Here is a 12,922-nt window from a genome sequence, read left to right on the forward strand (position 1 = left end):
CCCTTAATCTTCCTGGCAACATGGCTTACTTCTATACAGTCAGTAGATCACAACAAGTGACCTGGTTCTAACATTGTGGGGTGCTAAAACCTGTCTTTTTCAATGATACAGTAAATTAGTAAATTTTCAGATTGCTCTTCCCTTCCAGTCCACCCCTCTTCAATATTTAGCCATAGTACTGGCTGTCCCTAGTTTTAGCCTATATGTCCTGCCTAGTAAAGATAGATTAATCAAAGTTGTCCTATGCTTTGGTTAAAGATAAAACCACAGTTTACATTTTTTAACAGATTAGGTTCTTTTAGGTTTACAGTTTACCCTGTGTAACACAAGAGAGCATCTTCCATTAGTAAGGGGGAGACCTAATGAGCCAAATAAAAACCCAAGCAAGGCTGCTTTTTAGGTAAAATGACACATTCAGTAAGAAGAGCAGCAGCTCTTAATAATGAAGGAAAGGGGAACAGCTTTAACATTTTTTTTTCACCTGCTTGGTGATCCATTTAAAACAAAAATTTATTTACATTTTAAGTTATTAAAGAATAACAACAAATACCTCTAAGTGAATATCATGAACCTTATTTAGGATCTCCTATTCTCTTTTTTAATGAGGGAGTACCTGTTGTCAACCCCACTGAGATACTATGAAAACGCATTCATTTTCCAGCTCTTCTGCCATCCTGCTGTTCTATTCACTCTGTCGTACTAACCAACAGACCACCCTCATTTAAGCCATTTTTAAAACACACAAAGAAGTTACACATCAAGAAGTCAGCTTATTTTCCCTTCTTGTCTAAGGTTTACTAAAATAAAACTGTGATCAATAGCTGTATTAAGCAACAATTGTAAATTTTTGACCAGGGTACACAGGGTTACCCTCTTCTAAACTCCAGAAACCATATATCTAAAATACTCTTCTGCAAAGCACTGCATTTAAAGGCTTTGTATTGACACCTAGTAGTAGATGACATTAATGTAAAAAAGCAAGATTTGGTATTTCAAACTGCAGAGAAAACAGAAAGCTGACTCTCCTGAGAGCAATGAATTGGACAAATACCCTTTATGTCATTCAACCAAGGCAAGAAGTGTAGTAAAGAAGAAATGTAAATCAGTTGCTCAGGCGGTCATAGACACACCATGACTGTTATGGTTAGCCTATAATAAGGATGAAAAATGAGATCACCATTCCATTTGTCTTCAAAAATTTCTTCCTCTCCCTTGAACGTATAATATTCTGATGCTTTTACTGCACAGATGTAATAGACTCTCTTTTTTTATCCTCACACAATAATGTGCTTAAAGAGGGTATGCAATTAGAGACAGACAAGCAGCAATAAGTAGTAATAAGGAGAATGATCTTTTATTCATTCAAGACAGTAAGAGAAAGATTGACTAAGTTTTACGATTATGTTGACTTGGGAAAATTTTTTTCAGCAATGAGGGAATATATTTAAAGTAGTACATTTGAAAATTTTCTATTGTAATTGTACCAAGGAGCAATTATACAAAACAAGTTTCAACTTCTGTATATAGGGAGATATATCTTTTGCTGAGATATTTTGAAAAGATGCTTTAGGTTCTGCATTGTCTAAGCAGTGCAGGTAGCGTGTGATGGGGTTCAAGAGTATAACATTATCCTGAATAGCACTTCACTATTCTGTATTCCACTTATGCCCTCCCTAGAAGAGACAAGAGAATGCCCAATGAAGCTTGAATCAATAGAGTAAGACAAATTAGCACTGCCAAAATGCCTGCTTGTCATTGTTTCAGAAGTAGATTTAAAGCTTCAAGATGTTTACCTTATCTACATTTTGATAAATTTCATTCACGATCATATATTTCACTGGTTTGGGCCAGCTCCAATATTACCTATAAGCTTTAAGAATACAATTTGAATTTATTATTCAATATAAGAAATAAGTAGATAAGAATGTAAGTAGATCCTTTTGTGGTTCATAAGCATGACTGAGTTTTCACATTCATGTGTGAGATGTACGTCTCTCAAATCTTATTATGACCATGGCACATTACCTGTTTGACAGGAGACAAAAAAGACTGTAAGTATCTACTCTGAGTATAAAGTGTCTATTGTTATATGTCACTGACATAATCCACAATACAAAAATAGAGTCTGTTGTTATAACTTTACTCAGGAACAAAATGCTATAATGCATGTATAAACATGTGTGTACAAATTAAAACTTGGTCCTGTGAATTCTTTGGTTTAAAAATTTCTAAATGTAAAAGTGAGTGATTTAATAATATCACATATAGGTAAGAGAAAATAATTTAAAAATTCCTAGGAAGTAGGTTCAAAAGTAAGGTTATATAATTCATAAGAAGCTAGGAAATAAGCCAATAGTGTTTAGACCTTCAATTGGATTTTAAAAATACGCAAATCAAATACTTAGCTTTCAACTTTATTTTAAAAATATGGTGAAATGTTTAAACTTATTCAGAAAATTCTCTGTGTTGGCTACTTGATACTTTTATATCTTCACGTACTCATTTATTCATTGAGCATTTATTGAACCCTTACTACATGCTAGAAGCTGACAGAAGTTTCAAAAATACCAACTGAATAACATTTTCCATAATATCTTTCTCTCTCTCTCTGTCTATATATACATATACACATACACATACACACACAATTCATACATGCCTGTCTATTCATCAAAATATAAAACATATATTGATCTCATTAGCCAGCTGGGGAAGGAAGCATGATAATAGAGTCTGGGTTTACACTTTCCCTACCTAGGAGAGAAAGCCTTCGAGCTGCAATCTCCCTGGGGGAGACGCTGTCACATATGCCTTTCTAGGAAGGATTAAGAAAGCAGAGCAGCTGGGACCTATTTTCAAATATAAAACCAGCATGAAAGGCTTTACATGAATGACTAAAACTCTAAGTTCAGATAAGCTGGAAGAGCCTAAAAAGGGGATGCATTAGTCTTGGTGTTAAACCAAAGAAAATTGATTGGATCACAAAATGGGCAAGTTTAACTTCTGATTCTATAAGCCTAGAAAAATGAAAAACAAAGATCTGCACCATTATTTATCAGTCCTCTTGTATATCATGGTCAGAAGATGATAAGGGTTAAAGGTTATATTTTAAAAAATGCCACAGGCTGAAATAATCAAGATGGAAACCTTTCACTTTCCAACATTTTAGACAACTTTTGGTAAATTCCATTCCTAAAATTTAAAAGATTAGTAGCTTTTTTCTAAGACAAGTTAGTACTTGCCACTTTCTGCTCCTTTTTCATCTCTTACTGGAAGTGAACTTTCATTGGTTAAGAGGTACTTTTCTTGAGCATAAAGAGCAAGAAGAGTTTATTGTCAATGTATAACAGGCTCTTATGTTATACTCTTAGACATCAGAGTATATTGGGCCATTGTTTAAATCTGAATTGCAGTCAAAAGAGATTGTTAGAGCCCTGGGAGTTTTGAAGGAGTCAAATTAAAGTGAAAATAAAGAAATAATTCTATTTTACTTTCCATATCTCTTTAAAGAATATCAAATGATTATAGTGATGATTAAGCTTCTAGATATATGGAAACATTGTGCCTATGAAATAGCACTTTGATGTTTCTAAACAAATATGGAAGTCCAGCAATTACCACAAGAACCCTTCACCATTTCATTGCAGGAGTATATAGAATTAGTAAAAATAAAGAAAAACAGTATATTACTTAATAGTTGACAGCCAGACATGTTTGCTCATTAACCCTTTGCTGAGTCTAGCCAAATCTGGCCTAATCCTGAGCCTGGCTTCGGATTTCACATGGTAGGAATACCATAGAGATATGGGAATCATTTGAATGTAACAACTTCAGTTTCTGAATAGTAGTCATTTCTAAATTCTACATGTTTAATTTACTTAAACAAATTATTATTCTAATGTTGTTTTTGCTGATAGCAACATGTAATTCTCATATTCCCTAAATTTTTCTTTACCTAAGAGACCAAAGAAACTTTCTCATTTGTGGAAGGAAGTGGAATTACTGGAGTTAGAGGTTATGGAAAGCCCACTCTGTCATTCTTTCCCCTATGGGTTACAATGAGTTTGAAAAACAGACAAATGAAGCTAGATGGGGATAAAAATAAACTACCAGATGTATTTAGCACTCTCTGGTATTGGCTATATTCAAGCAGCAGTAAAGCTCCCTAATACATCCCACCTACTCTTTCCCCAAATCTAGACCTTGGGGCCCATCTTAGGAAAGTCTGAATCTTCGAAGGTTTCTTACACAAACAACCACATGGAGAATTAAGGACAATATAACACCCTCTGTGGAATGCCAGAAAGAGGCTAAGTATGGTGCCTCTACTCACTATTAAACCATGAGCCAATGAACAACTTCCTGACCCCATCTCATCAATCAGTTATGTCTTTTTCCCTCACACAGAGAGAGTTCAGTGAGTGGCACAGAGAAAAACAGGACATTTTCCCCTCAATACTGCCCTTCTTCAGGGTTTAGGGCACAGGGTTTTGCCACAATACTTTCCAAAATTAATAGATTACATAAAATCCTTTGGCCAGTTTCTCTCTTGCCCAGTGAAAATCACTAACAATTATGATGATAAAATCAACCATCTATTCTACTTTCTTGATGGAAAGTCATCATAGGATGTGCAGTTTTTATCAAGTACATCACCTCACATGTGCATTTGAATTTTTGTCTAGTGAAAACCATTGTTTGCTTAATGACAACTGAGATGATCCTGAGGGATACTAGCCCATGTAATAACACTGGAGGAAGCTCTCTTAAAAGGTGACTTTGTGCATATATTCACCTACACCATGCCAGGCAGTTTTCAAAGTACTGGGGCAACAGGCAAAGCCCTATTCTCATAGAATTTCATTCTGGAAGATGGTTATAGTCAATACATAAAAGAATTACATAAGCAAGATCATTTTATGTAGTGGTAAGTATAATGGAAGACCCTAAAACTACTTTATGTGATAGTTACTGGAGATTCTCAACTGAAGAATGCAAAAAAGGGCTTTGAATTAAGTGTTCAGGAAAGGCTCTCTGAAGAGAAACCATTTGGGCTGAGACCTAAATTAGAATAAATAGCCAGACAAACCTGAAAAGGAGAGCATTAAAAGACATAAGGCTACACAAAGGCCTAGAGATGAGAAAGTACAGTTTCAGTTTTTATAGAATCTAGCCTGTCTTATTCCAAGAAAATTACTCCATAGGATGTTTTACCACACATTAAAATAGCACATTGTAAATAACACATGGTAAACCAGTGGGAAATGGCATAGGACTAATGATGAATCCTGTGGTATTGATCCATGATGAGGGATGAATGAATGAGCATATACCCAGTGCCTACTAAATGCCAGGCACTGATAAAGGTTCTTTTCTGTTCTGCTCACTCTGAACAAATGCATCCACTGTTAATTCAACAGATTTACATTGAGCTCCTCTATGTACCAGGTATGGCACTTGGCACTATACTCTATTATGAACTCGACTCAGTACTTCCTGTAGGGTGTATGTGCTCAATTAACGGAAACAAACAATTAAACAAGCCAGAGTGATTTAGCTTGATCAGCGTCATCAAATGAGCAAAACCTAGTTACCACAACAGGTACACATGGAGTTGCTACTTGGGGAAACAGGTCAAAAAAGGCTTCCTAGATGAAGTAACACTTCAATGAGGCTTTCCAGATGTAGAGGAAATAGCCAGGCCACATGACCTAGAGAAGAAAGTTCAAGGAATTACAAGCTCTTCTACATGGCTAGAGCCAAGGGAGATGAGGAAAACTGTCAAGAGAGTAAGTCTGCAGGATCAGCAGTGGCAGATCTGACAGAGCCTTTATGCTAAATTAATGAACTTGGGCTTTATTTGGAGGCAAGCGGAAACCACTTTACACAGGGAATGACATGATGTATTTGTGGGGTTTTTTTGTTTGTTTTTTGTTTTTTGTTTTTTTTTTTTTTTGAGACAGAGTGTCGCTTTGTTGCCCGGGCTAGAGTGAGTGCCGTGGCATCAGCCTAGCTCACAGCAACCTCAAACTCCTGGGCTCAAGCGATCCTCCTGCCTCAGCCTCCCAAGTAGCTGGGACTACAGGCATGCGCCACCATGCCCGGCTAATTTTTTCTATATATATTTTTAGTTGTCCAGATAATTTATTTCTATTTTTTTTTTAGTAGAGATGGGGTCTCGCTCAGGCTGGTCTTGAACTCCTGACCTCGAGCAATTCACCCGCCTCGGCCTCCCAGAGTGCTAGGATTACAGGCGTGAGCCACCATGCCCAGCCGGTTTTTTAAAAATCTCTATAGCTTCAATGTGAAGATTCCAAAGTGGGGAAGAAGAAAAGCAGGTTGAACACAAAGTGATCATAATCCATTCAAGTAGTTTCCTGTGAAAACTTGAAAGCCACTATTGAGCTAGATTTCTGCCCAAATCTCATAGTGCATTGGTTTAAATAAGCTTAAACCTTACTTATAAACTTCACTCACATTTTTAATACTCAGGTGGTCAATTTAATCACATTAGGTTGCATCGTGTTACTTCCTGTATTTTGAAATGTAAGCTTTTCACTGAGTCAGCGTGGCCATGTTGCTTAGCTCAGGAAAGTATGTCAATCCTTATGCCCCTCAAAACTGCCATTAACACTCATGACATCAGATTTTTCTAGGTGATGTGAAATTAAGTCATGACTCTTTGCTATATATTCTAATCAGCTACTCCATTAACTGCTTTCAAATGGTAATCAACTCAGCTCCAAATGAACAGTTAGATATTCAGCTTGCTCCATAAATTCTGTGAATGCATTTACCATTACAAGTTATAATTATATTACTTTCAGAAGTCACTTACAGCAACTGAACTAAGAAAAATTCTAAAATTCTTGTGTGATAGTGCAATTAAACAATATGAACTGAAAGACTCTACTTCACATTCTAAAATTCAGTTATGATGTTATATTTTCAGAGAAATGATATTTGGGGAACAAACATAGACATTGTTCAGTTTAAGGTAAATCACAGACCACCAAGCAAAATTATCAGATAATACATTATATTTTGCTATGTGCCAAATGAAATATATCTCTAACAGAGAGAAATCCTCATCCTCTCTTTTCTAATGGAGTGGCAGCTGGGAACCTCTGCAGCAAAAAGACTGCCTAGGAAAAAGTATTTGCTCTCTCAGAGCACCTACTATGTGCCATGCCCTGTGCTAAGGACTTTATATATTTTGACCTATGTCATTTATTTAATCCTGAATACTTTATAGAAGAACCCATCTTCCTTAGTCACAATTCTTTAATTTCTAGGAGTTAGCTCATTTATAAAAGAGCGTACAGTGTTATTTCAATTACCCATTGCTGCCTAACACACTACCCAAAACTCAGAAGTTTAAAATAACAATAATTTATTATTTCTCATGATTCTCTGGGTTGGCCAGGCAGTTCGTCTGCTTTTGTGGTGATGCTGGGGCACTGGGTTAGCTGGAAGGTCTACAGTCGCCTCACTCACATGGTAGCCAGTGGTATTGGCTTCTGGCTGGGAGCTCAGTTGCATGTGTTAGCCAGAGGACTTTCTACATGGTTTCTTGGACTCTCTGACAGCACAGCAACTTGGTTCTAGGAAACAGCATTCAAGAGTAAGCATTCCAAGAGTATAAGCCAAACATGGAAACACTTACTGTGGTAAGCAGAATAAAGGCTCCTCCAAAGATATCTATGCTCTAATCCTCAAAAGTTATGAATACCTTAAATAGCAAAATGAACTTTGCAGGTGTGACTAAATTAAGGTGAGATGGGAAGATTATCTGGGATCATCCAGCTGGACCCAATGTAATCGCAAAAATCATTATAAGAGGGAGGCAGGAGTAAGGCATTTAAAGGTGTTATGTTGCTCATTTTGAAAATGAAAATGGAAGCCAAGGAATGTAGGCATTCTCTAGAAGCTGAACAAGGCAAGGAAATAGATTCTTCCCTCGAACCTCAGGAAGGAATGTATCCCTGCTGACATCTTGATTTTAGCCCAGTGAAACTTTTGACTATAGAACTATAAGATTATAAGTTTGTTTTGTCTTAAGACATAAGTTTGTGTAATTTGTTAAAACAGCAATAGAAAACTTATACATTTGTCAAGCCTCTGTTTTTATCCCATCTGGTAATATCCATGGCTAAAGTCCAGAGTCACTGAACTGAATTCATGAAGGCATGGTTCATTTTAACAGTCTACCACCAAAGTAACAACCCAAGTACCATTTCCCTCAAAGTATTTCCCATGATTTAGTTTTCCGTTGCTACTACAACAAAATACCAAAAACTTAGTGACTGAAAACAATACAAATTTATTATCACAGTTTCTGTAGAGTATAAGTATGATATAGGCCTTACCAGGCTAAAACCAAAGTGTTGGCAGGGCTACATTCCTTACTGGAGGCTCTAGGGAAGAATCCAGTTCCAAGCTCATGTTGTTGACTGAATTCAGTTCCTTGGGGTTTGTAAGACCGAGGTGCCTGTTTTCTTGCTGGCCATCAATGACTGGTCATGATTAGCTCTGGAGGCTTCTCTTCAGTCTTCTCTAAATTCCGTGACTTTTCCTTCTGCTGCATCTTCCTCCAGCAGTAAAAGTTCTCTGTTTTTGAGGGATCATGTGATTGAGACCACTCAGGATAACCTATTTTAACACTCATAACCTTAATTACCTCTTCAAAGTTCCTTTTTTTTTAATTTCAGCTTATTATGGGGGTACAAAAGTTCAGGTTATGTATATTGCCCATGCCCCCCATCCCCTCAAGTCAGAGCTTCAAGCGTGTCCATTCCCCAGACAGTGCGCATCGCACTCATTATGTAGGTATACACCCATCCCCTCCCCCCACCCCCCACCTCTGTCCAACACCCAATTGGTGTTATTCCCAAATCATCACCAAAGTTCCTTTTGCCATGTAATGTAACACATTTACAGGTTCCAAGGATTAGACAGAGACATCTTTGGGAACCATTATTCTGCTTTCCACAGTTCTCCAAAACCAGAATCTTCATACCAGAGAGAGGTTTAAAGTGCAGCATCCACTTTAAACAATACAGTACAGAGATACAGTCCATTCTGTACCCTGTCTATGAATAAAGCCTCAAAGGCATTATTAGCACAGATAAACTCATCATCATTCTGCTGTTCACTGACTCCAACAGCATCTCCAGGAGACAATTTATTTGAGACGTTACTCCTCCAAAATTAGTCACAGTTGGCTATTTCATAACCAGCTCAGCTCTATCATTAAAGGGCAAGGCTTTTAAAAAGAGCAACAATGCTGTTTTTGCAATAACCCCATAAACTACCTTTCTTGACAACGAAGAACAACTCAACAATTAATTGATTCAAAATTATCTCACGACATCATATGGTGGACTAGTTGCCTACAGTAACGATTCCATCTTCACATCTGCCCTTACTCTCCAAAGATGTTGGACTTTTTGTTCAATATCCTGAATCCTCCAGTGGCTTCTTCATTGGCACATGCAATGTAATTAGAGCATTTGAAGTGAATTGTGATTATTCAATGTTATAAACATGAGAAGTGCTTCTTACTTATAGATACATAGAGACTAACATGGATAGGTAGGTAGAGGCAACAATTATACTTTTTTAAAAGCCCAAATGCCTTATTGATTCATTTCAAACTATTAATTTGTAAAATATTGCACTGGAGATTCAAGGAAAATCTTGAGAAAACAAAGCCGTAAGAGCTTCGTTAAGGAATGATGTGGTATTCAAAGTTAGTGAGGAGAATTTCATACCAACATTTTTAAAATTGATTCATAATATTGGTACATATTTATGGGGTAAGTGTGGTGTTCTGTTACATGCATAGAATATGTAATGATCAGTCAGGGTATTTAGAATATCCATCACCTCGAGCATTTATCATTTCAATTTTGGGGGAGTAATTCAAGTCCTCTCTTCTAGCATTTTAAAATAAAAATACATTATTCTTATCTATAGTCACCCTACCCTGCTATCGAGCATTAGAACTTATTTCTTCTATCCAACTGTATGTTTGTACCCATTAACTAACCTCTCTTCATCCCTCCCACCACACGTACACCCACACTGTGCCCAGCCTCTGGTAACTATCATTCTACTCTCTACAGCTGTTCAACTAGGAGAGCAGCTTATACGGATGAGCTAGTGGAAGGAAAGGTAAGGTGCTTTACATGTACTGAAACCTTCTTACCAATGGTGCAAACTTTAATTCTGTTCCTCCAGGGAAATTTTCGGAGTGCCACCCCTACCACCACCAATACTAGAGACAGCTTAGGGAATATTAGAGCTGCCTGGGAAGACAGAAGAGTTTGGAAGCTTTTGTTTTAACTTCACACAGTGAAGTAGAAGGGAGCCTCCTTCTGGTCAATTACATAGAAGAGAATTTTGTTTTTCACTGGAAGTTCTTCCTTGCCTATTTTATAGCTGAAATTCCAACTAGCCTCTCTTACTGAAAAAGATTCTACAGTATTAATACAAGAGCAAAGAAAAAAACCACTCTGAACTACCTCAGCAGAAGTATGCCCAAACATACACACACTTCAAAATAAGTTAGTTCTGTACTGTTTCAATCACTAATCATTTAACACAATTGTCAAATTCCAAAGAAAACACAATCTACAGATTAAATATATTCTCCAATTTTAGATAGATTTAGGGCAAACCCTGTAAGCTAAATAACTTGAAAGTGAACTTATAAAATAATCTTTTATTTATTAAAATATTCATTATTTTAATGTAGTCTAGAGGTAGATGCCTAATATTTATTCATAATAGATATACTACAGGAGCAAAAATCTTGGTTTATATATTTTAATTTATGAATACATCAATATGATTAATGGAGTCATTTTTCTGTCCTATCATGTTAAATTACATCCATAGCCAAACCCCTAAAGTAAATTATGGGCTCATTCAGGAAATATCCTGCCAAGAGAGTATTTGGCACACAGTAAACAGGCAATAAATATTGAGAAAAATAAACACATATTCTATCAAGGTGTATACAGTATAGATTTTCAAACAAGTGTAAACTCTTCAATTGAAATGTTAACAGTCCAAAGCCTGGCACAGTGGCTCACACCTGTAATCCCAACAACTAAGGTGGCTGAGGCAAGAGAATCACTTGAGCCCAGGAGTTCCAGGCTGCTGTGATCATGCCACAATACTCCAGCCAGGGCGACAGAGGAAGACCCGTCTCTTAAAAAAAATAAAATAAAAGGAAATGCTATTAATAACAGTCCAGTTTGTCCCTCATCCAACACACCTAAGAGTTTCTTCTCCTTCCATTAACTGTAATGCATTCTGGATAGAGAAATTAATTAACATTAATCAAGCTTACTATAAAAATAAAGCAGTGCTATCACAAATATACTCTGAGACCATATAATAATTTTAGAACCACTGTATTCCTTGTTCCCTCAGTTTATGCTGATATTTAATTGCATGTCATAATGTAGAAATATTCACTTACCAAGAAGAATCAGGGCGAGTGGCTCAAGTGCCTCCTGGGAAGGCTTCCTAAATTCTAATTCACAGATACTGAGTGGGGCTAATGGGGTTCCCCTATACTAGGCATTGGGTATATACAGAGTTGAAAAGAGATATGGTTCCTCTCTTCAAGAAGCTTATAATCTAATAGGTTAAAGTCAGAAGTACAGCAAAGTATTATAAGTGCTGAGATAGAAAGAATGAAAACACTATAAGGAACTTACCAGTTCCTTAGGTCTACGGGGGAAAAACTGGAAAAGGTTCACCCACTGTACCTGACACATCAGCTCCCTGCCATAAAAGGCACCTGAATGTCTCCATCTTCCTGTGACAGATGTACAAAATGTTAAGAAAAAATGAATGCAAGAAGTGAAGGCCCCAGGACAACTTAAGACTGACTCATAATCAAAGCATTGCCTGCAGTAGGCTATTTCTTAACCACCAGGTGTAGACTAAGATGCAAGATAGCAAATGCCAGAATGCAACTTCCTACTGAGTGCCACACATGGACACACCTACATACACATGATATACTGCCTTATACTATAGATCAGGGTCCCCAACCTATGGTGAGTTGTATAATTAATTTTTCATATATTACAATGTTACAATAGTAGGAAAAAAGTGCACAATAAATATAATGTGCTTCAATCATCCCAAAACCATGACTCCTCCTTCCCCATCCATGGAAAAATTGTCTTCCATGAAAATGATCCCTGGTGCCAAAAAGGTTGGAGACCACAACTGCAGATCTTTTTTCCCTTTGGTTTTCATTCACCAGCTTTAGAAATAATCAAGGACTTAAAAATCTCACTGACCAAGGCCCAGGAGTCCCCTCTTTCCTACTCAGTTCTCCAAAGACATTTATGTGTCTGGTATAAACAGAATTCCTGCTGGTATGTTCCGAAATCCCAAATTATCTGAGTTCAAGGGGCCAATGAGCTCCCTTCTCACCACCATTTCTCTGAAAACCACCTCCAGTCAGTAATGACCATTACTAAGTGGACATGTCATCCCTAGTGTCCTAATGGAGTGGTGACTGACATGTGTGTTCTTTATTTATGCTGCCCAGGAAGAAATACAGAGGCTCCTATTGGTGCTAAATAAGGCATCTATTTGCTTGACATAGTCACCATATGGAACAGGTTCTACCTGAGGCCTGCCTGGGTGAAGTCCAAATTATTGTTAGACTTTATGTCCAATTTATCCAGGGCTCTGGATCACCATGCAATGTCCCAAGGTACTGCCACAGATGCTGGACCTGTGTTGGTAGAACCAGACATGGGAGCCCTAACCTGTAACCAGTAAACAGAGGGAAGTCTTTGATCTCAGTGGGAGGCCACAGTTCAGTTGCTTACACCCCCTTCTGGACCCATAAAGCTTATATTTATTACAAGAGCATTTATTTGGAAAA

General features: G+C 37.2%; 1 non-coding gene across 1 annotated transcript; it reads left to right on the top strand.

Moving 5' to 3' along the window:
- Positions 1-1,934: 1,934 nt before the first annotated feature.
- LOC123640952 lies at positions 1,935-2,035 on the top strand. Its single transcript, XR_006736177.1, has one exon. It is a non-coding gene; the product is annotated as a small nucleolar RNA U13 (small nucleolar RNA).
- Positions 2,036-12,922: the final 10,887 nt, after the last annotated feature.

The sequence above is a fragment of the Lemur catta genome, chromosome 6 (genome assembly GCF_020740605.2).
Source record: "Lemur catta isolate mLemCat1 chromosome 6, mLemCat1.pri, whole genome shotgun sequence".
Lineage (NCBI taxonomy): Eukaryota > Metazoa > Chordata > Mammalia > Primates > Lemuridae > Lemur > Lemur catta.